This window comes from Musa acuminata, chromosome BXJ3-7 (assembly GCF_036884655.1).
Source record: "Musa acuminata AAA Group cultivar baxijiao chromosome BXJ3-7, Cavendish_Baxijiao_AAA, whole genome shotgun sequence".
Lineage (NCBI taxonomy): Eukaryota > Viridiplantae > Streptophyta > Magnoliopsida > Zingiberales > Musaceae > Musa > Musa acuminata.
In genome coordinates, this window is record NC_088355.1 from 21,883,749 (window position 1) to 21,907,015 (window position 23,267).

A 23,267-nucleotide genomic window follows, 5' to 3' on the forward strand; every position below is an offset into this window, starting at 1 on the left:
ACATTGACATCCCATTTACCTCTAAAATAGCATCCCCTATCTTTTTTAGTGATTCCAATTAGTTCACAAATAGTATTATCAAAAATTCTAATTTGTGTTCCTAGAAGGTAAGTACTTAGGCTATCATTGTCCACACATAAGTTTGCATAAAATAGCCTAACTAACCTAGGATAAATTGGTTCATTTATTTGTAAGAGAGGTAGGGCATCTAGATGTGCAAACCACCTAATGAGTTCTAGGTTTCCTAGTTCATCGAGATCAACGTGTTTACCCTTATGGATAGATCTTGTTTCAAAATTTGGAAACCTAAGAGCTACTTCTTTAGATCTAAAAAGATCTTGGTCATATGAATCTCCTTCAACTCTTTTCCCTTTTAATCTCTTAGAAGCCATTATTTAGACAAGATGATAGATCAAAAATATGAAAATGTGAAGAGTAGGCAAAATAATGAGAAGAGGAAGGAAATATTTCATATTTTACCTTATGGAGAATTTCTTGGAAGATGGAGAGCTTGGACCGACAAGAATCCCTCTCCTAGGCTTCTAAAGGTTGGAATGAGGGTTTAGAGAGGTTGTGGGAGAGCTTGAGCCAGTTTCTCACGGGTTGGGGGAGGTGTCACCGCCGGCCCTAACCCTTCGTCTTATAAAGGGGCTCTGGGGTAGTGCCACCGCCAAACCGAGCTGTGCCACCGCCTGGTGCCCGAGCGCTCAGGCGGTGCTACCGCTAGTTTTGGCGGTGCCATCGTTGGCATGTCGCGGAAGAGAAAATAATTTCTTTATCCCGCCCTTTTGTTTTTCCAGAGGTGTTTGACTCAAGATAGGATAAGATATTGGGTTGTACTTTAATATGTCATTTGGAATCGAAAGAGAAGGATGAAATCAGATCCACAAAAGAACGAAAAAAGGATAAGACATTTTTCAGAAAATACATTCAAACAAGCTTATTTTCAAGGACAATTTAACATGCTTAGTTCCCTTCTAATAAATTCAAATTGGTCTTCATTTAAGGCTTTTGTAAAAATGTCTGCTAATTGATACTTTGTGTCAATAAATTCTAGAATGACATTATTGTTAAGGACATGATCTCGTATGAAATGATGCCTAACGTCGATATGCTTAGTTCTAGAGTGCTGAATTGGATTTTTGGTAAGACATATCGTACTTGTATTATCATATTTTATGGGAATATTTTTCAAGTGAATTCCATAGTCTTCTAATGTATTCTTCATCCAAACAACTTGTGCACAATATGCACTTGCAGCAATGTATTCGGCTTCTACCGTATATAGTGCAACTGAATTTTGTTTCTTGGAAGTCCAAAAAACAAGTGCATGTCCTAAGAATTAGCATGTTCCGGATGTACTTTTTCTATCTATCCTGCATCCGCCAAAATCGGCATCTGCATAAGCTATTAAATCAAATTTATCAGTTTTTGGATACCACAATCCTAAATTTGGAATTCCTTTAAGATATCTAAATATTCTTTTAACACTCTTAAGTTGAGATAATTTAGGATTAGATTGAAACCTAGTGCAAAGTCCTACACTAAACATTATATCCGGTCTAGTCGCGGTGAGGTAGAGTAGACTACCTATCATTCCCCTATACATTTTTTGATCGAAATTTTCACTATTTTTATCCATATCTAACTTAGTCAAAGTACTCATAGGGGCGTTTATCGCTTTTGAATTATCCATGTTATATCGTTTTAATAATTCTAATATATATTTAGATTGGTTAAGAAATATACCATCACTAAGTTATTTGATTTGTAATCCTAAACAAAAAGTTAATTCACCCATTAAACTCATTTCAAATTAATGACTTATACATTTGGCAAATGATTCATATAGTGATTCATCCGAAGAACCAAAAATAATATCGTCAACATAAATTTGCACAATAAGAAAATTATTTTTAAAGTGTTTGATAAATAATGTAGTATCAACCTTGCCTTTGGTAAAAGTATTTAAAATAAGAAAGGAACTAAGTCTTTCATACCATGCTCTAGGAGCTTGTTTCAAGCCATAGAGAGGTTTTGACATCCATTTGAAATAGTTTAAAATCGTTACTACTAGCATAGGCAAGGAGCATCTTAATAGCTTCTAATATTGCCATAGGAGTGAAGGTTTCTTCGGAATCGATACCTTCTTCTTGGTTAAAACCTTTGGCCACTAATCTAGCCTTGTTTCTAACTACGATACCACATTCATCTTGCTTATTTCTAAAGACCCATTTAGTACCAATGACTAAATTGTCACTAGGTCTAGGAACAAGCTTCCATACCTCATTCCTCTCAAATTGGTTCAATTCCTCTTGCATTGCAATGACCCAAGAATCGTCTTTCAAGGCCTCGTCAATGTATTTTGGTTCGATTTGAGAAAGGAAGGCAGCGTTAGCACAAAAATTCTTGAAAGAAGAACGAGTTTGAACCCCTTGTGATGTATCTCTTATAATTTGCTCTTTTGGATGAGCATTTACATACTTCCATTCCTTGGGTAAGGAAATTTCGGAAGAAGATGCATCCAAGTTGCTATTTTGAGGAGGGGATTTCTTTAAATTCAAATTATCAAAACCAAGATCATCATCAAAATCATTTTTCTTTAACTCGAAAATTTTATTAAAAACCACATGAATAGATTCTTCTATCACTAAGGTTCTTTTGTTAAAAACACGAAAAGCCTTAGAAACGGAAGAGTAACCAAGAAAGATGCCTTCATCGGATTTAGCATCAAATTTTCCTAAGGCATCCTTTTCATTCAAAATAAAGTATTTGCAACCGAAAACTTTAAAATAAGAAACATTTGATTTTTTGTTGTTGCATAATTCATAGGAAATTTTTGATAGAGACGGTCTTATTAGAACCCTATTCATGATGTAGCAAGCCGTATTTACGGCTTCGGCCCAAAAATACTTAGGTAGACTATGTTCATTTAATATAGTTCTTACCATTTCTTGTAAGTTTCTATTCTTTCTTTCAAATACTCTATTTTGTTGAGGATTTCTTGGAGTGGAGAAGTTGTAATGATATCCATTAACTTCAAAAAAACTTTAGAAATCACGGTTTTGAAATTCGCCACCGTGATCACTCCGAATTGATGAAATTATGAAGCCTTTTTCGTTTTGAGTGAGTTTACAAAATTTAGAGAAACATTTGAAATAATCACTTTTGTGAACCAAGAAATAGGTCCAAGTGTATCTAGTATAGTCATCTACAATTACAAAAGCATATTTGCTTCCTCCTAGACTTGTCGTGTCAATTGGTCCAAATAAGTCCAAATGGATCAATTGTAATGGTCTAGTGGTGCTAATTTGATTTTTTAGTTTGAAACTAGTTTTTATTTGTTTACCTAGTTGACACGCATCACATACTTTGTTCTTAACAAACTTTATATTTGGAATCCCTCATACTAATTCTTTAGATGAGATCTTAGATATAAGTTTCATACTTGCATGACCTAATCTCCTATGCCAAAGCCAAGCATCATCATTTAAAGTGGAGAAGCACATTTCATTACTTAGTTCATCAAGGTTGATGGTGTAGACATTATTTTGCTTTAAAGCAATCATTGACATGTTATTTTTTTATTTTTCAATAATGCACACATTTGATTCAAATCTAACGATATAACCTTTATCGCATAATTAACTAATACTTAAGAGATTAAGTTTCAATCATCAATAGAAAAACTTATTTTGTTACCTATGGTTCCCTTGCCAATGATTTTCCCTTTGTTGTTGTCTCCGGAGGTGATGTACCCTTCTTCTTAGCTAGTGAGCATAGAGAAAAGAGATGGATCTCCAGTCATATGTCTTGAGCATCCACTATCGAGATACCATCTCTTGCTCCTAGCTTGTGGATTTTTCTACAAAAGAGGATGATTTTTAGGTACCCATTTGATTTTGGGTGCCTCAAAAATTGATCAACCAATTTTGCTATTCATTATTGAATTATTTATAGTTCCTTTAGGAACCCATATTAATTTATGTGGACTAATTTTCCTAAATGGACATTTGTAGGCAACATGTCCGGATTTGCAACAAAAGTTGCATTTCATACAAGATGAAACATGCAATGTAGGTCCTTTAATGAAAGTGGTAGGATTTTGATGTGATCCTTTTACAAATCCAATTCCACTTCTATTTGCGACGTGACCCTTGTTTGCAAGAATCATGTCTAATCCTTTGTTACCGACCTTAAACTTGTTTAATGTATCTTTAAGTAGCAAATTTTTATTTTTTATTGCTTCTAAATGCTTACATTTAGAGCATGGAGGAGTTTGATGACTATCAAACTTATTTTATAGTAAGACATGCTCTTTCTTTAAGATATTAAACTTCTTACTAATAGTTCTACATTCATTAAATAAATCATGAAAAGCGATAGAGAGTTCTTCAAAAGATAAATCTTCACTAATTAAATCACATACCTCTTCTCCTAAAGCCATTAGCACGAAGTTTGCCTCCTCTTTGTTGCTAGCATCTTCACTTTCGGAATCACTTGAATCATCCCAAGTTGCTTTTAGAGCTTTCTTCTTCTTCGGTTACTTCTTCTTGGCTTGGGGGCATTCATTTTTGAAATGCCCCGGCTTCTTGCATTTGTAGCATATCACTTGGTCCTTTTTAAGTTCAAGTCTATTTTTGGTGTTATTTTTAAATATGTTCTTTCTTATAAATTTTTAAAATTTTTGAGTCAAAAGTGCAATGTCATTGTCACTGTTCTCATCACTTGATGTTCCTTTCAAGTGGTCTTCTTGTAATGTGAGTGCCATATACTTCCTGTTCTTTAGAAGGGGGTTCTCGAGCTCATCATAAGCTTGACACGTCATTTCGTAGGTCATTAGACCCAATAAGTTCTTCAAGAGAGAATGTTTTAAGGTTCTTGGCCTCTTGAATGGTCGTAACTTTTGGATCCCAACTTTTTAGAAGGGATCTTAAGATTTTAGTTACTAGTTCAAAGTTAGAAAAATCTTTACCAAGAGCTTTGAGTCCATTGATGACATCCGTGAAACGGGTGTACATGTCTCGATGGACTCACTTGGTTTCATTCGGAAAAGTTCGTAAGAGTGCACAAGAATGTTGATTTTGGACTCTTTCACTCGGCTAGTGCCTTCATGAGTGACCTTAAGAGTTCTCTAAATATCAAAAGCCGAATCACAAATTGAAATACGATTAAATTCATTTTTGTCTAGTGCACAAAATAAGGCATTCATAGCCTTTACGTTTAAAGCAAAAACCTTCTTTTTCGATTCATTCCATTTGCTTATCGGATGAGAAGATTTTTTATATCCATTTTCGACAATAGTCCAAAGCTCGAAATCCATGGAAATGAGAAAGATCCTCATACAAGTCTTCCAATATGTGTAATCCAACCCATTAAACATAGGTGGACGTGTGATAGAATGACCCTCATGCATGCCGGAGTAAGTCATCTCTCTTAGGTATTAAACCAAATATGAGAGTGAACTTGGCTCTGATACCAATTGTTTGGATCGGAGCGGCACTAAGGAGGAGGGGGGGGGGGGGTGAATTAGTGCAGCAGATTAAAACTTGTAAGTTCAAAAATGATTCCGTAAAATGCAAGAAGATTTCGCTTTGATAGTAACATGTGTAAAATAAAAACTGAAAACTTGCTACAGTGTAGATAATGATTGCAGAAAGGTAAGTACTTACACATTTAATGAACACACCAATTTAAAGTGGTTCGGTCAAATGACCTACATCCACTTGCGAAGCCTTCTTCGATGAGGCTCCCAACTTCCACTAGCAAATCTCTTTGAAGGGGAAGGACAAATACCTCTCTTACAAACTTTTACAAGAGGTTTACTGTTAGAACCCTTGCAGATTCTAAACTTGGGGTTGATCTCTTTAGGGCATCGGCCTCCTTGGAACTCTATAGGGGTTCCTCCCTCCAAGTTGCTACTCAAAGGCTACAGAAAAGATTCATCTATTGCTTATGAAAAGAGGTAGAATACATGACTATTTATAGGGCTTCTAAACCCTAACTCATAATAGGACTCTTACTTAAGACTCCTACTTCTAACCAACTCCTAATAGGACTCCTACTCAAGACTCCTACTTCTAACCAACTCCTAATAGGACTCCTACTCAAGACTCCTATTCCTTTACAACTCCTTATTCTTCTATAAGAAATAACCTCCTAACCCTAGCCGGCCATTTCACCTCTTTAATAGGGGTCGGCTTAGGTAGGTTTTACATGAATGTCCCTCTCAATTAGGACTCTCCTAGCTAAGAAATATCACCTAATGTTATCAACCATTTAATTCTGAGTATGGCCTCATGATCATCAAGAGGGAGAAGGAAGAAATATGCAATTATCTCTTGGTAAGGCCTCATGATCAGCAATAGTTTCACTTGCGGGCGCCTACGATCATACTTCAAAATCCAACCATCGACGGCCTTAACGTCAAACCTACTGTAATTCTTGTCACGCCCCCCCAAAATATCGACAATATTTAAAATTTTCATCATAACTAACCCAGGATCCAAACACACATTTGAGGTCACTAAGAAAACATTCAAATCAAAATTTCACCTCTATAGTCTACAAATTCATCACCCTGTGCAGTTCATAAATATACCACACATCACTCGATAATTCATATAATCTGAACTCAACTCATCAAAATAATAACCACACATAAATTCACAAGTGGGGAAGTCTATGTAGTTACCAAATCAACGATTACCATAAATTCATATCATTACATGAATTTAACTTAACATTCCAAAATCCTATACATGAGGGATTCTTTAACTTACACAAAATCCACAGGTTTAGATTCATCGTCATATTTCATAAGATGCAGAGTATTTTATACAACAAATACACATATGCTAACAAAGATCTGCCCAAAATCTTCTAAACTTTCCACCGCCTCAGCCCAATCTTAACATTTAAGCAAGCAATACGCTATCCTAAAAAATTAATCAACAAACGGGGTGAGCATAAAGAGCTCAGCAAGTGACTAACATATCCATATCAAAATAGTACAATTTCCAAAGAGATACAGTTTCAAAATACAAGGCAGAATATACGATTTCGTAGACATAATATCATTAGGAGCAGAAACACAATTGTCCTTTCAATCTTACATATTTGGTTCCTGATAGATGGGGCATAGAGTAATTGGAGCATATTAGTAACAAAGGAAACATATCGGAGCTTATCATTGGCATATAAAATGTTACGAAGCATATCAACGGCATATGGAATATTTCGAAGCAAAATCATTAGTGAATGAAGCATTTCAGAGCATATCAAAAACAAATATCATACAGAAGCTCAAACGTCGTCCTTGACGTCGCAATCATATCATTCTTACCCAGAGCATGAACAGAAACAACTCACCAAAACTCTAGATGTCATATCAAACATATAGAAGGTGTAGTGGGATCTCAGTCAGAATGTGATTCATCCATTTCTGAATGACCACCTGACAAAAGTCTCCCACGTCTAGGAGCTCCATCCACCCACGTCTAGGTGAAGTCAGAGGGGGCCGGCAGAGCATCGCAGGCTCTAAGCACATACCCTTTACCATTTCTAGCAAAGGTCCAGAATATCCCATAGAGCGGGACCCCACAGAGCGGGCAATAAGCACATACCCTTTACCATTTCTGACAAAAGTCAAGACAATCCCACACACCAGAGTACAAGAGGGCAGTTTTAACAATAAGTAGCATATATCGGAAGCACACGCGGAGCAACAAAACGTGCATGTGCCTTTTCGAGACAATACGAAACAAAGAACAAATCTCTCACAAATGTATTCAGATTTGGAATGAAATGAAAACAAGAGTGTACAGGGATTCCAAGCAATTATATTTAGCTCAATTCCAATAAGAAGGTTAGATGAATTCAAATATCCAAAGGAATGGAAAAGAATACGCGAAATCGACCAAAGCTCGATTTCGGACAGAATTCCTGTGGCACATCAAACAAATACTTCAGAATATCAATTATGCTCCAATACCCATAAGAAGGCTATGGTCGAACCATATATCAATCTATATTCTGATGGAACAAATTTCATATGAAACAGGGTTCCCAACACGGAGTTACCTTTGACTTGGTAACACAAGGTCAAAAACACAATCACTATTTTGCAGAATTTATAGGGTCGGATTCAACAGATAATAGGGTAGGCAATTGAATTCCAAAATTTTCAAACTATGTGTAAAAAGAAATATTTTCAAGTCTAGTTTCAAATAAAATCAGGTTGGTACAAATCAGAATTTTCAACAGGGAGTTATAGGCATTTTAGTATCGATAGGTCAGAAATCTTGAACCCTGTTTTACAGCGTCTATAGGCTCATTTGAAATAGATGTTTGGGTAAGTATTCGGTGTCCAAAATCTACAAAATCAGTGTCAAAAGGAAGATATAATAGTCTAATTTCAAAAAAAATAGTTCCTGCCCGAATTCACATTTTGTACTAAAACTTATAGCTAAAAAAGTGTATAGGGGTCAGTTTACCGAAAAAACTTCAGAATCCATGGTTCTATGTCCAAAGAGAGACATATCAGTTTCTAAATAGAAATCCTTCGATTAATTTTGAATCAACATAAAAACAGAGACTAAAAATTCTATAGGATGGGGTTAGAACACTTGCCTTTGAGAATTTTGACCCGAAGTGAAAAGATTAAAGCAAGAACCCTAAAAACCCTAATTTTTTTTTTGCTTCTTCTTCTTCTTCTTCTTTCTTTCTTTCTTTCCCTGATCACCCACGAGCTGCCTTCTCTGCTCCCTTAAGAACGAAGGCAGAGAGGCTTAAATGGTGGAATTTGTCATTTTGTGTGTTTTGCAGTTTAGTCTTTGTTTTTATCATATTCACGATTAGGTCCTTAGGGTTTACATATAGGTCCTCAGATTCTTTTTTTTTTTTTTTTGAACAGATCTCCCAAATCTTACAAATAAGTTACCTCTGATTCATACTCTATTTCTTTTGTCAATTTAAAATAAATGCTTACATTATCACCAGAAATTTATACGAAAATTCGGAAATGAGGGGTATTACAATTCTCGATAGATAAAGCCATCTGGAAAGCAACCATACTATTTAGAAAGTTATTAGTACTGCCCATATCGATAAGAATAGTGATCGGTTGTTGTTTGAGAAGGCCTCCAACTTTCATCATTTGTGGGTTTGAGTAGCCGACTAGTGCATGTATCGTAACTTCAGTCGATTGTGGCTCTTTTTCTGCATCTTCTTCTTTATGTTCAAGGCTCTCTTCTGGATATTCAATGATCTCTTCTTCTATTGGTTCAATCATAAGAAGTCTTCCTTTACTACAGCGATTCTCATGGCTCCACGGCTCATCGCAATGCCAACATAACCCCTTCGTATATCGCTCCCAATGCTCTTCTCTTGTTAACCTCTTTAGTGTAGGGACTCGGTCGATAGTAGGGGGGGCTGAGGGCTTCAATATTGCTAATTGAGGAGTGACCCTAGTCCTCCGAGCTTCATGGTTCAGTTGCTCCTCTTGATGTCGTGCGAATGAGATGGCTGCCATAAGCGTGTATGGTTGTCGTGCTTGAACTTCTCCTCGGATCTCCGGCTTCAAGTCCTCAATGAAGGTCCTTAATAGCTGTTTTTGAGACCAATCATGAGTTTGATTAGATAACCTTTCAAACTTGGTTTGGTACTCCTAAATGGTGGAGGTTTATCGGATCTTTGCTAGTTGTTCGTCAATATTCTCGTAATCCGTTGGTCTGAAGCGGATCAACAGTCCTTCTTTTGAATTATCGCCATAAAAGGACTCTATAAGTGTGTTCAAACCATTCAAACCACTATATGGCATCCCCTTCAAGATGTATAGCTGCAATTTTCACCATAGATGCGTCCGCAGTTTTGTGGTACCAAAAATATCGCTCCGTGCGTGAGATCCAACCAATCAGGTCTCCTTCTTCCCATCTAGGAAAATTTACCCTCATGCATAGATAGTTGGGGTCAGTCGTAGAGCCTCCCCTCCCTTGGAATTCATCACTTTGGGCCTGGTGCGATTGGGCAAAGCTATCTCCTTGATATGATTTTTTCGGGCTTAGTGGTCGGCCCAATCTGAGTTTGGTAAAGAGCGTCTGAATCTTATCTTCCATTCGCACCTCCAAGGCTTCGAATTTAGCATTGATTGCCTCCTTAGATGCCATAGTATATGCCTCCAAATCTATGATGTTAAGATCTCTCTTTTGTTGTTAGGTTAAAAGCATGTATAGGTTGAGAGAAGTGATAGTCGAAATGGTTGGTGGATCAGTGGATGTAGGCTACGATTTAGGCTTGTTTTGTGGCTGTTTTGGGTGTGGTTTAGTGGAGGTTTAGGGCTGTGGATGAAAGTTTTGGATCTATGGTAGATGGCAGCAAAGGTTTGATAAAAATAAGTGGAAGCTGCAGCAAGTATGTGCTATCTTGTAAGAGTAGAATTATTGTCGAAGAAACAACGGTTTCTTGATGTAATTTCCACCAAAAACTTCAGAGAATTAAGGAGGGAATTGATAGCAAAATCATAGTTTATATGACAGCAAGGATGTCTAATTTAATCAAGAGAATTTTGGTAGTATAACAGCAAGAAAATTGGTGCAAGTTGCGATAGCAGAATTGTCGTCGAAAAATTTCAGCGGTTTACGATGAAAATTTGCAGCAACACAAAATCATTTTTAGAGATGAATTTCTCGATAGATCAATCTTAGATGGAAGCCAAGATAATCTATGAAGTGTATAAGAAATTTCATTCAAAAAAGATTCCAAATATATTGGTTAAAGCAAGAATATGCGGTTGAAATTTTCTGCAGCATAGATTTTCAAGTGTAGCAGATTAGACATAAAAGATCAGTAGTTTATATTGAAATTTTTTCGATGAAATCAAAGGGAAATCCACTGTTAGGAAGTTTCAAAGATGTCATAAAAATTTCGTAGAAATTTGAATATAAAAAGCATAGTAGCGAGATCAAACAGATGGTGCTATGCGGCTAGAATTCTGCAATGTATCTTTCATTGTAGAGATGAAAACTTTGTGATGAAAAGTTTATGCAGCAATATAGGAACAATTTTTTTAGAATTTTTAAAAAAGGATAACTAGATTGCAGCAATAGTAAGGTTGGAAACTAGAACCTGTTACAATTCACGGGGAGATCAAGGGATGATCCGTGGTGGTGGTGGAGATGATGGCGGAATTTGGCGACGATCTTTTAAGCAATTGTGGGAATTGCTTTGGGTGGCTGTGGAGGGTTGATGGATGGCTGTGGAAGGGTAGCGAGATGCCAAGAATGCTGCTCTGATACCAGGTGTTAGAACCCTTGCAGATTCTAACCTTTGGGTTGATCTCTTTAGGAGATCAGCCTCCTTGGAACTCTATAGGGGTTCCTCCCTCCAAGTTACTGCTCAAAGGCTGCAGAAAAGATTCATCTATTGCTTATGAAAAGAGATGAAATACATGACTGTTTATAGGGCTTCTAAACCCTAACTCCTAATAGAACTCTTACTTAAGACTCCTACTTCTAACCAACTCCTAATATGACTCCTACTCAAGACTCCTACTTTTAACCAACTCCTAATAGGACACCTACTCAAGACTCTTATTCCTTTACAACTCCTTATTCTTCTCTAAGAAATAACCTCCTAACCCTAGTCGGCCACTTCACCTCTTTAATAGGGGTCGGCTTAGGTAGGTTTTACATGAATGTCCCTCTCAATTAGAACTCTCCTAGCTAGAGTCCTAACATTTACACTTTTACAAATTTTTAAATAGAAAGAAGGAGGTGAAAACTCAAGCAATTGAAGACAAGACTTGCTAAAGACTTTTCTAAGACCTTTATCTCAATATATTACATTCACAAAAGTTATAATCTCAGCTGAGAATTGAGGGGCATTTATAGGCCCCAAAAGGATTCAAATTTGGGCTCCAAATTTTGAATTCTCTTGGGTTTCCAAGGCTGATGGTGCCACCGCCTGTCAATGTTTGACATTGATAGTGTACTGGTAGTGTCATCGCTTGTCGATGGCTGTGCCACCGCCTGATCATGAGTGCTGGGCGGTGCCACCGCCCAGTCTGGTGGTTCCACCGCCTGGCCCTTCGGGCTCTGGGCGGTGCCACCGCCTAGTCTGGTGGTTCCACCGCTCGTCCTTACGAATCTCTGGTTGGGCTTCAAGTCCGGCCCAAACTAGGTCACATTTGGGCCCAATTGGCCCCTAACCAGGATATTGGATTATCCCTTAATCATAACCATAATTACATGCGAACTACATAACTAAAAACATAATCCTAAGCAAGTTTTTAATCGGTAAACGTCGAGTCTTGTTCCGGCGAGCTTTCCAGTGATCTTCTAGCGGACTTCCGATACACCCTCGGATATCTTTCGGCGGACTCCCAGCAGGCTCCCGATCTTGTGACGAATTCAGCGAGTAGCCGAGCCTTCTTGGTGATCTCCGCGAATCTCCGACAAGTCCTCGATTTCTTCTTAGTTGGTTCCGGCAGTATCTCCGATGAATCTTCGGACTCTCAAACGTCCATCGAACTGGACTCTGGCATCCTTGCTTTATGTTTTCAGGCTATCGTAGTTAATCCTACACACTTAACTCAATAATATGGATTAGATCAATTATCCCATCAATTGATTTCATCATCAAAATCTGAGATTCAACACTAATTACTCTAATTACTTAGGTTTAGCTAATACAAGAGTTGCAAGGTATCATGTATGCATGAAAGGGGCTATGTGTCATCTTTGGAGCAAACATAAGTGGCACCAACCTTAGGTTAGCTAGTGACACATATCCATCATTTTTTTTTTCTTTAACTTAAATCATATTAAATTTTTAATATTCACTCTTAGGTCCCTAGGCATAATCTTTTAATATAATATCATTTAATATAAAAAAAATATTAAATAATCCTCATATTTACAAACATGTATTTACTAAATTTTTAAAAATAGGGGATGTTACAGGATTTCTTTGCTCTAGAAGTTTAAGCTGATAAGAAGATTGTTGTGTACGAGACAATTGATTCCGTATAGCTAATTAAGACATGGTCTATGGTGATTGTTGGCTATGTAGTAGGTCTCAAAACATTATATTTCCCACTATCATCATTTATCAAAATTAGATGGGGAACATAGGCATTTGATCTTCATATATTGGAGAACGATTTTTTATTTGCAAGCTATACTTTGAAGAAGATTTGCAACGGGTCCTGGAAGGGTTTTGGACTATTTGTGGTCATACAATGATTCTACGACATTGGTCCTCTGATATCCGTTTGCAGTTAGATAGCCTAAAGTCTATTCCCTTATGGGTATCCTTTTAAGGTCTTCCTCTACATCTTTGGAGTTGACGTTTTATTACAAAGTTATGCAGTACTTTGGGATAGCCACTATACATTAACAAAGCAATGGCTGCGCAGACGAGATTAGTAATTGCCCATGCATGTGTACTATTTTCTTCCGATGAAGATCTCCCTAATGAGGTTTTTTATTGTGATTTTGATGGGAACACTCATAAGGTACATGTCTCATATTCTTCGAAGCCACAACGATGTCAGAATTGTTGCTTATCTTTTAGTCATGTAAATGGAGCTTGTCAACAAACTCCAAAACCGATTAATAAGATCTATCGGCCATGTCAAGCGCCTCAACAACAAGGCAAGCCTCCTCTAGTGGTAGTAGAACCGGTGGTGACGAAGACGATTGAGCATTCCGACTTGCAGGGACAGCACCGTAGATAGGACAAATCAGGAACTTTATCTCTGTTGAATCTCGGATTTTGATGATGAAGTCAATTGTCATTTGTTGTCTAATCTATGTGTTGAGATAAGTGTGCAGGATTAACTACGATGAAAGATAGACAAGCAGCAGGAGTTGCGTCGGAGTCAAGTTCATGATCACGTTGGGAGTTCGAGAGTTCGACGGAAGTTCGGACGGTCGTCGGAGGTTCTGCGAGAACAGATCCGAGAAGTCCAGAAGCTTGCCAAGCGAAGCTCGTCAGAACTTGCCAAGTGGATCTTCGCAAAGTCCAGGAGTTTGCCGGAAGTCCGCAGGAGCATCACCGAGGGTTCATCGGATGATCGACGGAAGTTCACCGGAAACTCGCCGGAAGAAGCGATTGACGTACCGAAGCAAAGCTGCAGAAATTGTCTTAGATTTAATCGTAGTTAGCACGGTGATTAAGTTAGAAATGGGAGGTGATCCCATTAGCTTAATCCTGGGGCAATTGGGCCCCTGAAGAACTCAAGTTGGGTCGAATGGTTCAACCCATTCGAACTCAAGTAGCTGTGGGAGGTGCAACCGCCCAGGCTAAGTCTCCCAGCGAGACTGGGCGGTGCAACCGCTCCAGCCAGGCGGTGCAACCGCCCAGGGCTCAGTCTCCAAGCGACACTGGGCGGTGCAACCTCCTCTGTCAAGAGGTAGCACCGCCAGAGCTCAAGTTCCAAGCTCTGCCAAGAGGTGCAACCACCGAGCTCGGTCTTCGAGCTCTGGCAGAGAGGTGCAACATCTCTGGACAGGAGATGCACCACCTGAGCTCGGTCTTCGAGCTCTGGCAGAAAGGTGCAACCACCCCTGACAGAGAGGTGCATCCGCCTGAGCTCAGTCTTCGAGCTCTGCCAGGCGGTGCAACCTCTCCAGTCAAGAGGTGCAACCGCCTGATCCCGGAATTCCGGGATTTGATCGATTTGAGCTCGAAATTTGAATTGGGTTGGGGCCTATAAATACCCCACCCATTCAGCACTGAAAAGATATAGACCTACACCGAAATCTTGATCTTTTCTGTGATTCTAAGAGCTCAAAAGTGTTGTAAAGCCTTTAAGTCTCCTCCTTCTATTCTTCAAGTTTTCAGTTGTAAAGTGAGGAGAGAAAGGTCTGTAAAGGTTGTCTCCTGAGCCTGTCAAAAGGAGAGAAATTGTAAAAGGGCAGTTTGGCCTTCGCCTATTGAAGGAAGGCCCCTAGTTGACGTCGACAACCTCGTCGGTGGAGGAAGCCAAAAGTGGAGTAGGTCAAGGCTGACCGAACCACTCTAAATCTCTGGTTTGCGTTTATTCTCGAGCACTTTATCATTACTGCAAACCTCCTTCATTACTATTGCTCTCTGCGCTTTCACGAACAAGTTCTTAGTGCTGTTCTTCCGAATCTGCATTCAGACGTAAATTCGTATTTTCATACATTACAGTTTACGTTTACGTTTGATTCTGCAGAACTGTCTTCCGTGCTTTTACGAACGAGTTTCAACATTTAGACGTAAAACTGCATTCAGACGTAAATTGGCTTTCCTCGCACAATCATCAGATCTCAGTTCACGTTTACGTCTTGATTTCAACTGCATACTGCCTTCTGCGAGTATACAAACGAGTTTCAAAGTTTAGACGTAAATCTGCGTCTAGACGTAAAACTGCGTTTAGACGTAAAACTGCGTTTAGACGTAAATCTGCGTTTAGACGTAAATCTGAGTTTAGACGTAAATCTGAGTTTAGACGTAAATCTGAGTTTAGACGTAAATCTGCGTTTAGACGTAAAACTGCGTTTAGACGTAAATCTGAGTTTAGACGTAAACTGCGCTTAGACGCAAAACTGCGCTTAGACACAATCTGCGCTTAGACGCAAACTGCACTTAGATACAAACTGAGAATTAGCTTTTGCATCATAATAGTTTTTGAACGAACGCAGCTTTTGGTTTTTAATCGCTGTAAGATTTCCGCTGCACTAATTCACCCCCCCCTCTTAGTGCTCTCGATCCTAACAATTGGTATCAGAGCCCGGTTAACTCTCAAAAGGATTAAAACCCAAGAGAGATGACTTACGCCGGAAACCAAGAGGGCCATTCTATTACACGTCCACCCATGTTTAATGGGACGGACTACACCTACTGGAAGACCCGAATGAGGATCTTTCTTATTTCTATGGATTTTGAATTATGGAATCTTGTCGAGAATGGATTTTCAAAGTCTTCTCTTCCAATGATCGATTGGAATGATTTGGAGAAGAAGGCTTTCGCTCTAAATGCAAAGGCTATGAATGCCTTATTTTGTGCACTCGATAAAAACGAGTTTAACCGTGTTTTAACTTATGAAACTGCATTTGATATTTGGCACACACTCGAAGTGACCCATGAGGGCACAAGTAGAGTAAAAGAGTCAAAAATCAATTTGCTGTTACACTCTTTCGAACTCTTTCGGATGAAACCGAGTGAAACCATTGGCGACATGTTTACCCGTTTCACGGATGTCGTCAACGGTCTAAAAGGACTCGGAAAGAGCTTTTCGGATTTTGAGCTTGTTAATAAGATACTAAGATCCCTTCCTAAGAGTTGGGATCCTAAAGTCACCGCTATTCAAGAGGCAAAAGATCTGCGAAATTTCCCTCTTGAAGAACTAATCGGGTCACTAATGACCTACGAAATGACTTGTAAAGCTCATGAAGAGCAAGAAGACATCCTTCCAAAGAACAGGAAGGATATGGCACTCAAAACTTCAGAATGCCACTTGAGAGATAACTCAAGTGATGAGGACTGTGATGATGACTTGACACTTCTAACAAGAAAGTTTAAAAAGTTCTTTAAAAGAAACAAGTTCAAGAATGATGCAAAAAATAAACTTGAACCCAAAAAGGACCAAGTAATCTGCTATGAATGCAAAAAGCCGGGACACTACAAGAGTGATTGTCCCCAAGTCAAGAAAAGAACAACAAAGAAGAAGGCGCTGCAAGCAACGTGGGATGATTCGAGCGCATCTGAGGAAGAGGAGTCCAACACCGAGCAAGTTGCTCATTACGCCTTAATGGCCATCGAAGACGAGGTAACAAATTCAATATATGCTAATTTATCTTTCGATGAATTATTAAATGCCTTCAATGACTTATTTGACGAATGCAAGAGTATAAGTAGAAAATATAAATTGCTGAAAAAGATGCATGATAATCTTACTTGTGAGTTTGATAAGTTAAAAGTCGAACATCATGATAGTTTAAATTCATGTATCAAATGTCATGATTTAGAAATTATGCAAAAAGAAAATCTGCTACTCAAGGACACCTTGAAGAAATTCGAGGTTGGTAGCAAGTCATTAAACATGATCCTTGCAAACAAGGGTCACATTCCAAAAAGGAGCGGGATTGGATTTGTGAGAAATCCTCATCAAAATCCAACCACCTTCATAAAAGGCTCCATCTTACATGTTCAACAGCAAACCAAGTGCAACTTTTGTTGCAAATCTGGACACAAGACACATTGTTGTCCATTCAAGAAAATAAGTCCAAACAAATTAATTTGGGTTCCTAAGGGAACCATGATAAACTCTATGCAACATGATAGAAAATATAGATCTATTTATGAGGCACCCAAAAGCAAATGGGTACCTAAACATCATCCTTTCTTGTAGAAAACTAAACAATCGCAAGCTAAGAGCAAGAAATGGTACCTTGATAGTGGATGCTCAAGGCATATGACCGGAGATCCATCTCAATTCTCTAAGCTCACTAGCATAGACGAAGGATATGTCACCTTCGGAGACAACAACAAGGGTAAAATCATTGGCAAAGGAACCATAGGTAACAAATCCAACCTCTCTATTGAAGATGTTTTACTAGTTGATGGTTTAAAACATAACCTCTTGAGCATTAGTCAATTATGTGATAAAGGATATATTATAAGATTTGAATCTAATGCTTACATCATTGAAAAACCACACAAAAATATATCTATGATTGCATTAAAACAAAACAACGTATACACTATTGACATCAATGACTTATGTGATGAAATGTGCTTTGCCGTTATGAATGAGGATGCTTGGCTATGGCATAGAAGATTAGGTCATGCTAGCATGAAACTAATCACTCAAGTATCATCTAGAAAACTTGTAAGAGGAATTCCTCATATCAAGTTCATCAAAGATAATGTATGTGATGCTTGCCAATTAGGTAAGCAAATTAGGGGTAGCTTCAAAGCTAAGAATCAAATAAGCACCTCTAGGCCCTTACAATTGATCCATATGGACTTATTCGGACCAATCTCTACATCGAGTCTAGGAGGTAGTAAATACGCCTTTGTCATTATTGATGACTACAGCAGATATACATGGACCTACTTCTTAAAACAAAAATATGAATGCTTTAGATATTTTACCAAGTTTTGTAAACTTGTTCAAAATGAGAAGGAATCTATGATTTCGTCAATTAGAAGTGATCATGGTGGAGAATTTCAAAACCATGACTTCCAAGAATTCTGTGAACTCAACGGATACAACCATAATTTCTCTACTCCAAGAAATCCTCAACAAAATGGGGTAGTAGAAAGAAAAAATCGAAATTTACAAGAAATGGCAAGAACCATGTTGAATGAACATAGCCTACCCAAATATTTTTGGGCCGAAGCTGTAAACACTGCATGCTATATTTTAAATAGAGTCCTAGTAAGACCCTTACTCACCAAAACTCCTTATGAGTTATGGAATAACAAAAAACCCAATGTCTCATATTTTAAAGTCTTTGGGTGTAAGTGTTTTATCTTGAATGAAAAGGATAACTTAGGAAAATTCGATGCTAAATCTGATGAAGGAATCTTTCTTGGTTATTCTTCGGTTTCTAAAGCTTTTCGCATCTTCAATAAAAGAACCTTAATTATTGAAGAATCCATCCATGTTGTTTTCAATGAGATTTCAGAAATTAAGAAAAATGATCTTGATGATGATGTTAATTTTGATTCCTTGAATTTAAACGAAACCCCGTCTCCAACTAGCAACTTGGATGCATCCACTTCCGAAACATCCTTACCCAAGGATTGGAAGTATATAGATGCTCATCCTAAGGAGCTAATCCTAGGAGACACATCAAAGGGGGTTCAAACACGATCTTCTTTTAAAAACTTTTGTGCCAACGCCGCTTTTCTCTCCCAAATTGAACCCAAATATGTTGATGAAGCCATGAAAGATGATTCATGGATTATCGCAATGCAAGATGAATTAAATCAATTTGAGAGAAATGAAGTGTGGACGCTTGTTCCTAGGCCAAATGACCATTTAGTTATTGGTACTAAATGGGTCTTTAGAAACAAGCAAGATGAAAATGGTATCGTGGTTAGAAACAATGCTAGATTAGTGGCCAAAGGTTTCAACCAAGAAGAAGGTATCGACTACGAAGAAACCTTCGCACCTGTGGCTCGATTGGAAGCCATAAGGATGCTCCTTGCCTACGCTAGTTGCAATAATTTTAAGTTATTTCAAATGGATGTTAAAAGCGCTTTTCTAAATGGTTTCATTTCCGAAGAAGTTTATGTTGAACAACCTCCTGGATTTGAAAATAATGGCTACCCTAATCATGTGTTTAGATTAACTAAAGCTCTCTATGGTTTAAAACAAGCCCCAAGGGCTTGGTATGAGAGACTTAGCTCTTTTCTCATTGAAAATAATTTCATAAAAGGCAAGGTTGATACTACATTGTTTATCAAGAATTTTGAAAATAATTTTCTCATTGTTCAGATTTATGTTGATGATATCATCTTTGGCTCTACAAATGAATCTCTTTGTGAATCGTTTGGTAAAACTATGAGTCTTGAATTCGAAATGAGCTTAATGGGAGAATTAACATTCTTCTTAGGTTTACAAATCAAACAACTAAGCAATGGCATCTTTATTAGTCAAACTAAATATGCCATGAATTTATTAAAAAGGTTTAACATGAACAACTCAAAGGCCAGTAACACTCCTATGAGCACCTCCACTAAATTAGAAATTGATGAAACTGGAGAAAGCTTTGATCAAAAAACTTATAGGGGTATGATAGGAAGTTTACTTTACCTCACTGCAACCAGACCAGACATCATGTTCAGTGTAGGACTTTGTGCTAGATTTCAATCAAACCCTAAGATGTCTCATCTCAAAGCAGTTAAAAGAATATTTAGATATCTTAATGGTACCACAAATCTAGGATTATGGTACCCAAAATCAGAAAATTTTGAGTTAATTGCTTTTGCTGATGCTGACTTTGCTGGGTGTAGATTAGATAGAAAAAGCACATCAGGATCATGTCAATTTTTAGGACATGCCCTTGTTTCCTGGTCATCAAAGAAACAAAACTCAGTTGCACTATCAACAACCGAAGCTGAATATATTGCAGCAAGTGCATGCTGTGCACAAGTTGTATGGATGAAAAATTCCTTAGAAGATTATAAAGTTCATCTCAAAAATATTCCAATTAAATGTGATAACACGAGTGCAATATGCTTAACCAAAAATCCTATACAACACTCAAGAACAAAACATATTGATATTAGACATCACTTTATACGAGATCATGTCACCAATCATGACGTAACCATAGAATTCATTGATACTAAACATCAACTAGCTGACATTTTTACAAAACCTCTAAGTGAAGAACAATTTGATTTCATTAGAAGAGAGTTAGGAATGCTCATGTGTCCGAACAAATAAAATCATTTTTCGGACTATATTGTATGATCAAATCACTTGATTTTCCTGATTATATCTCCAACAAAATCTTGTCCGAATGCATCTTATTTATGAAACAGATTTTCTCGTACACCTTCATGAAAATTGAGTTTCTGAAATAGATTTGATGAAGTGATTCATGTGTATGTATTCCATCAACGGATTATAACACAAAGGGGAAGAAGTATTTAAAGTAATCTATGTAAAATTCCTCTATAAGCTTATTTTCTGGTATCATAGTTACTATGCTTTTTGTTGATGACAAAGGGGGAGATATATATGAATTGATAAACACTGCCATGATTAGAAATACTATGAATGATGCTATAAACACTACTATGATCACCAAGAGATAGATGAACATATGCTGAAGTTTGCATTATGCCCTGAGCTGATATCTTATCATATGAAGCTTGCTAGAATATTTCAAATGTGTGCATCATGTAATAAGTTTCACAGCTTTATATGACAATGTTCACACTACATGATGAATAGTTACAAACACAATCATACAAACTTATTGATGCATGTCAAATCCTGACTTCATTCTTGAAGAGATACATCATGATGAGTATCATGATGGGAGTATTGATAAGTCTAACTGATCTAACTTATCAATACGTCACTTGAATTCTTAGGTCTTGAATTCAAGGTTGACTTATCTCAACTATCGCATATAGACAGGGGTAGTTAAGGATAACTCCATTATCAATTGATTGTCATCATCAAAAAGGGGGAGATTGTTGAATCTCGGATTTTGATGATGAAGTCAATTGTCATTTGTTGTCTAATCTATGTGTTGAGATAAGTGTGCAGGATTAACTACGATGAAAGATAGACAAGCAGCAGGAGTTGCGTCGGAGTCAAGTTCATGATCACGTTGGGAGTTCGAGAGTTCGACGGAAGTTCGGACGGTCGTCGGAAGTTCTGCGAGAACAGATCCGAGAAGTCCAGAAGCTTGCCAAGCGAAGCTCGTCAGAACTTGCCAAGTGGATCTTCGCAAAGTCCAGGAGTTTGTCGGAAGTCCGCAGGAGCATCACCGAGGGTTCATCGGATGATCGACGGAAGTTCACCGGAAACTCGCCGGAAGAAGCGATTGACGTACCGAAGCAAAGCTGCAGAAATTATCTTAGATTTAATCGTAGTTAGCACGGTGATTAAGTTAGAAATGGGAGGTGATCCCATTAGCTTAATCCTGGGGCAATTGGGCCCCTGAAGAACTCAAGTTGGGTCGAATGGTTCAACCCATTCGAACTCAAGTAGCTGTGGGAGGTGCAACCGCCCAAGCTAAGTCTCCCAGCGAGACTGGGCGGTGCAACCGCTCCAGCCAGGCGGTGCAACCGCCCAGGCTAAGTCTCCCAGCGAGACTGGGCGGTGCAACCGCTCCAGCCAGGCGATGCAACCGCCCAGGGCTCAGTCTCCAAGCGAGACTGGGCGGTGCAACCTCCTCTGTCAAGAGGTAGCACCGCCAGAGCTCAAGTTCCGAGCTCTGCCAAGAGGTGCAACCACCGAGCTCGGTCTTCGAGCTCTGGCAGAGAGGTGCAACATCTCTGGACAGGAGATGCACCACCTGAGCTCGGTCTTCGAGCTCTGGCAGAAAGGTGCAACCACCCCTGACAGAGAGGTGCATCCGCCTGAGCTCAGTCTTCGAGCTCTGCCAGGCGGTGCAACCTCTCCAGTCAAGAGGTGCAACCGCTTGATCCCGGAATTCCGGGATTTGATCGATTTGAGCTCGAAATTTGAATTGGGTTGGGGCCTATAAATAGCCCACCCATTCAGCACTGAAAAGATATAGACCTACACCGAAATCTTGATCTTTTCTGTGATTCTAAGAGCTCAAAAGTGTTGTAAAGCCTTTAAGTCTCCTCCTTCTGTTCTTCAAGTTTTCAGTTGTAAAGTGAGGAGAGAAAGGTCTGTAAAGGTTGTCTCCTGAGCCTGTCAAAAGGAGAGAAATTGTAAAAGGGCAGTTTGGCCTTCGCCTATTGAAGGAAGGCCCCTAGTTGACGTCGGCAACCTCGTCGGTGGAGGAAGCCAAAAGTGGAGTAGGTCAAGGCTGACCGAACCACTCTAAATCTCTGGTTTGTGTTTATTCTCGAGCACTTTATCATTACTGCAAACCTCCTTCATTACTATTGCTCTCTGCGCTTTCACGAACAAGTTCTAAGTGTTGTTCTTCCGAATCTGCATTCAGACGTAAATTCGTATTTTCATACATTACAGTTTACGTTTACGTTTGATTCTGCAGAACTGTCTTCCGTGCTTTTACGAACGAGTTTCAACATTTAGACGTAAAACTGCATTCAGACGTAAATCGGCTTTCCTCGCACAATCATCAGATCTCAGTTCACGTTTACGTCTTGATTTCAACTGCATACTGCCTTCTGCGAGTATACAAACGAGTTTCAAAGTTTAGACGTAAATCTGCGTCTAGACGTAAAACTGCGTTTAGACGTAAATCTGTGTTTAGACGTAAATCTGAGTTTAGACGTAAATCTGAGTTTAGACGTAAATCTGCATTTAGACGTAAATCTGCGTTTAGACGTAAATCTGCGTTTAGACGTAAAACTGCGTTTAGACGTAAATCTGAGTTTAGACGTAAACTGCGCTTAGACGCAAAACTGGGCTTAGACGCAATCTGCGCTTAGACGCAAACTGCACTTAGATACAAACTGAGAATTAGCTTTTGCATCATAATAGTTTTTGAACGAACGCAGCTTTTGGTTTTTAATCGCTGTAAGATTTCCGCTGCACTAATTCACCCCCCCCTCTTAGTGCTCTCGATCCTAACAATCTCATCCTATTATGTCAGAGCCTTCCACAA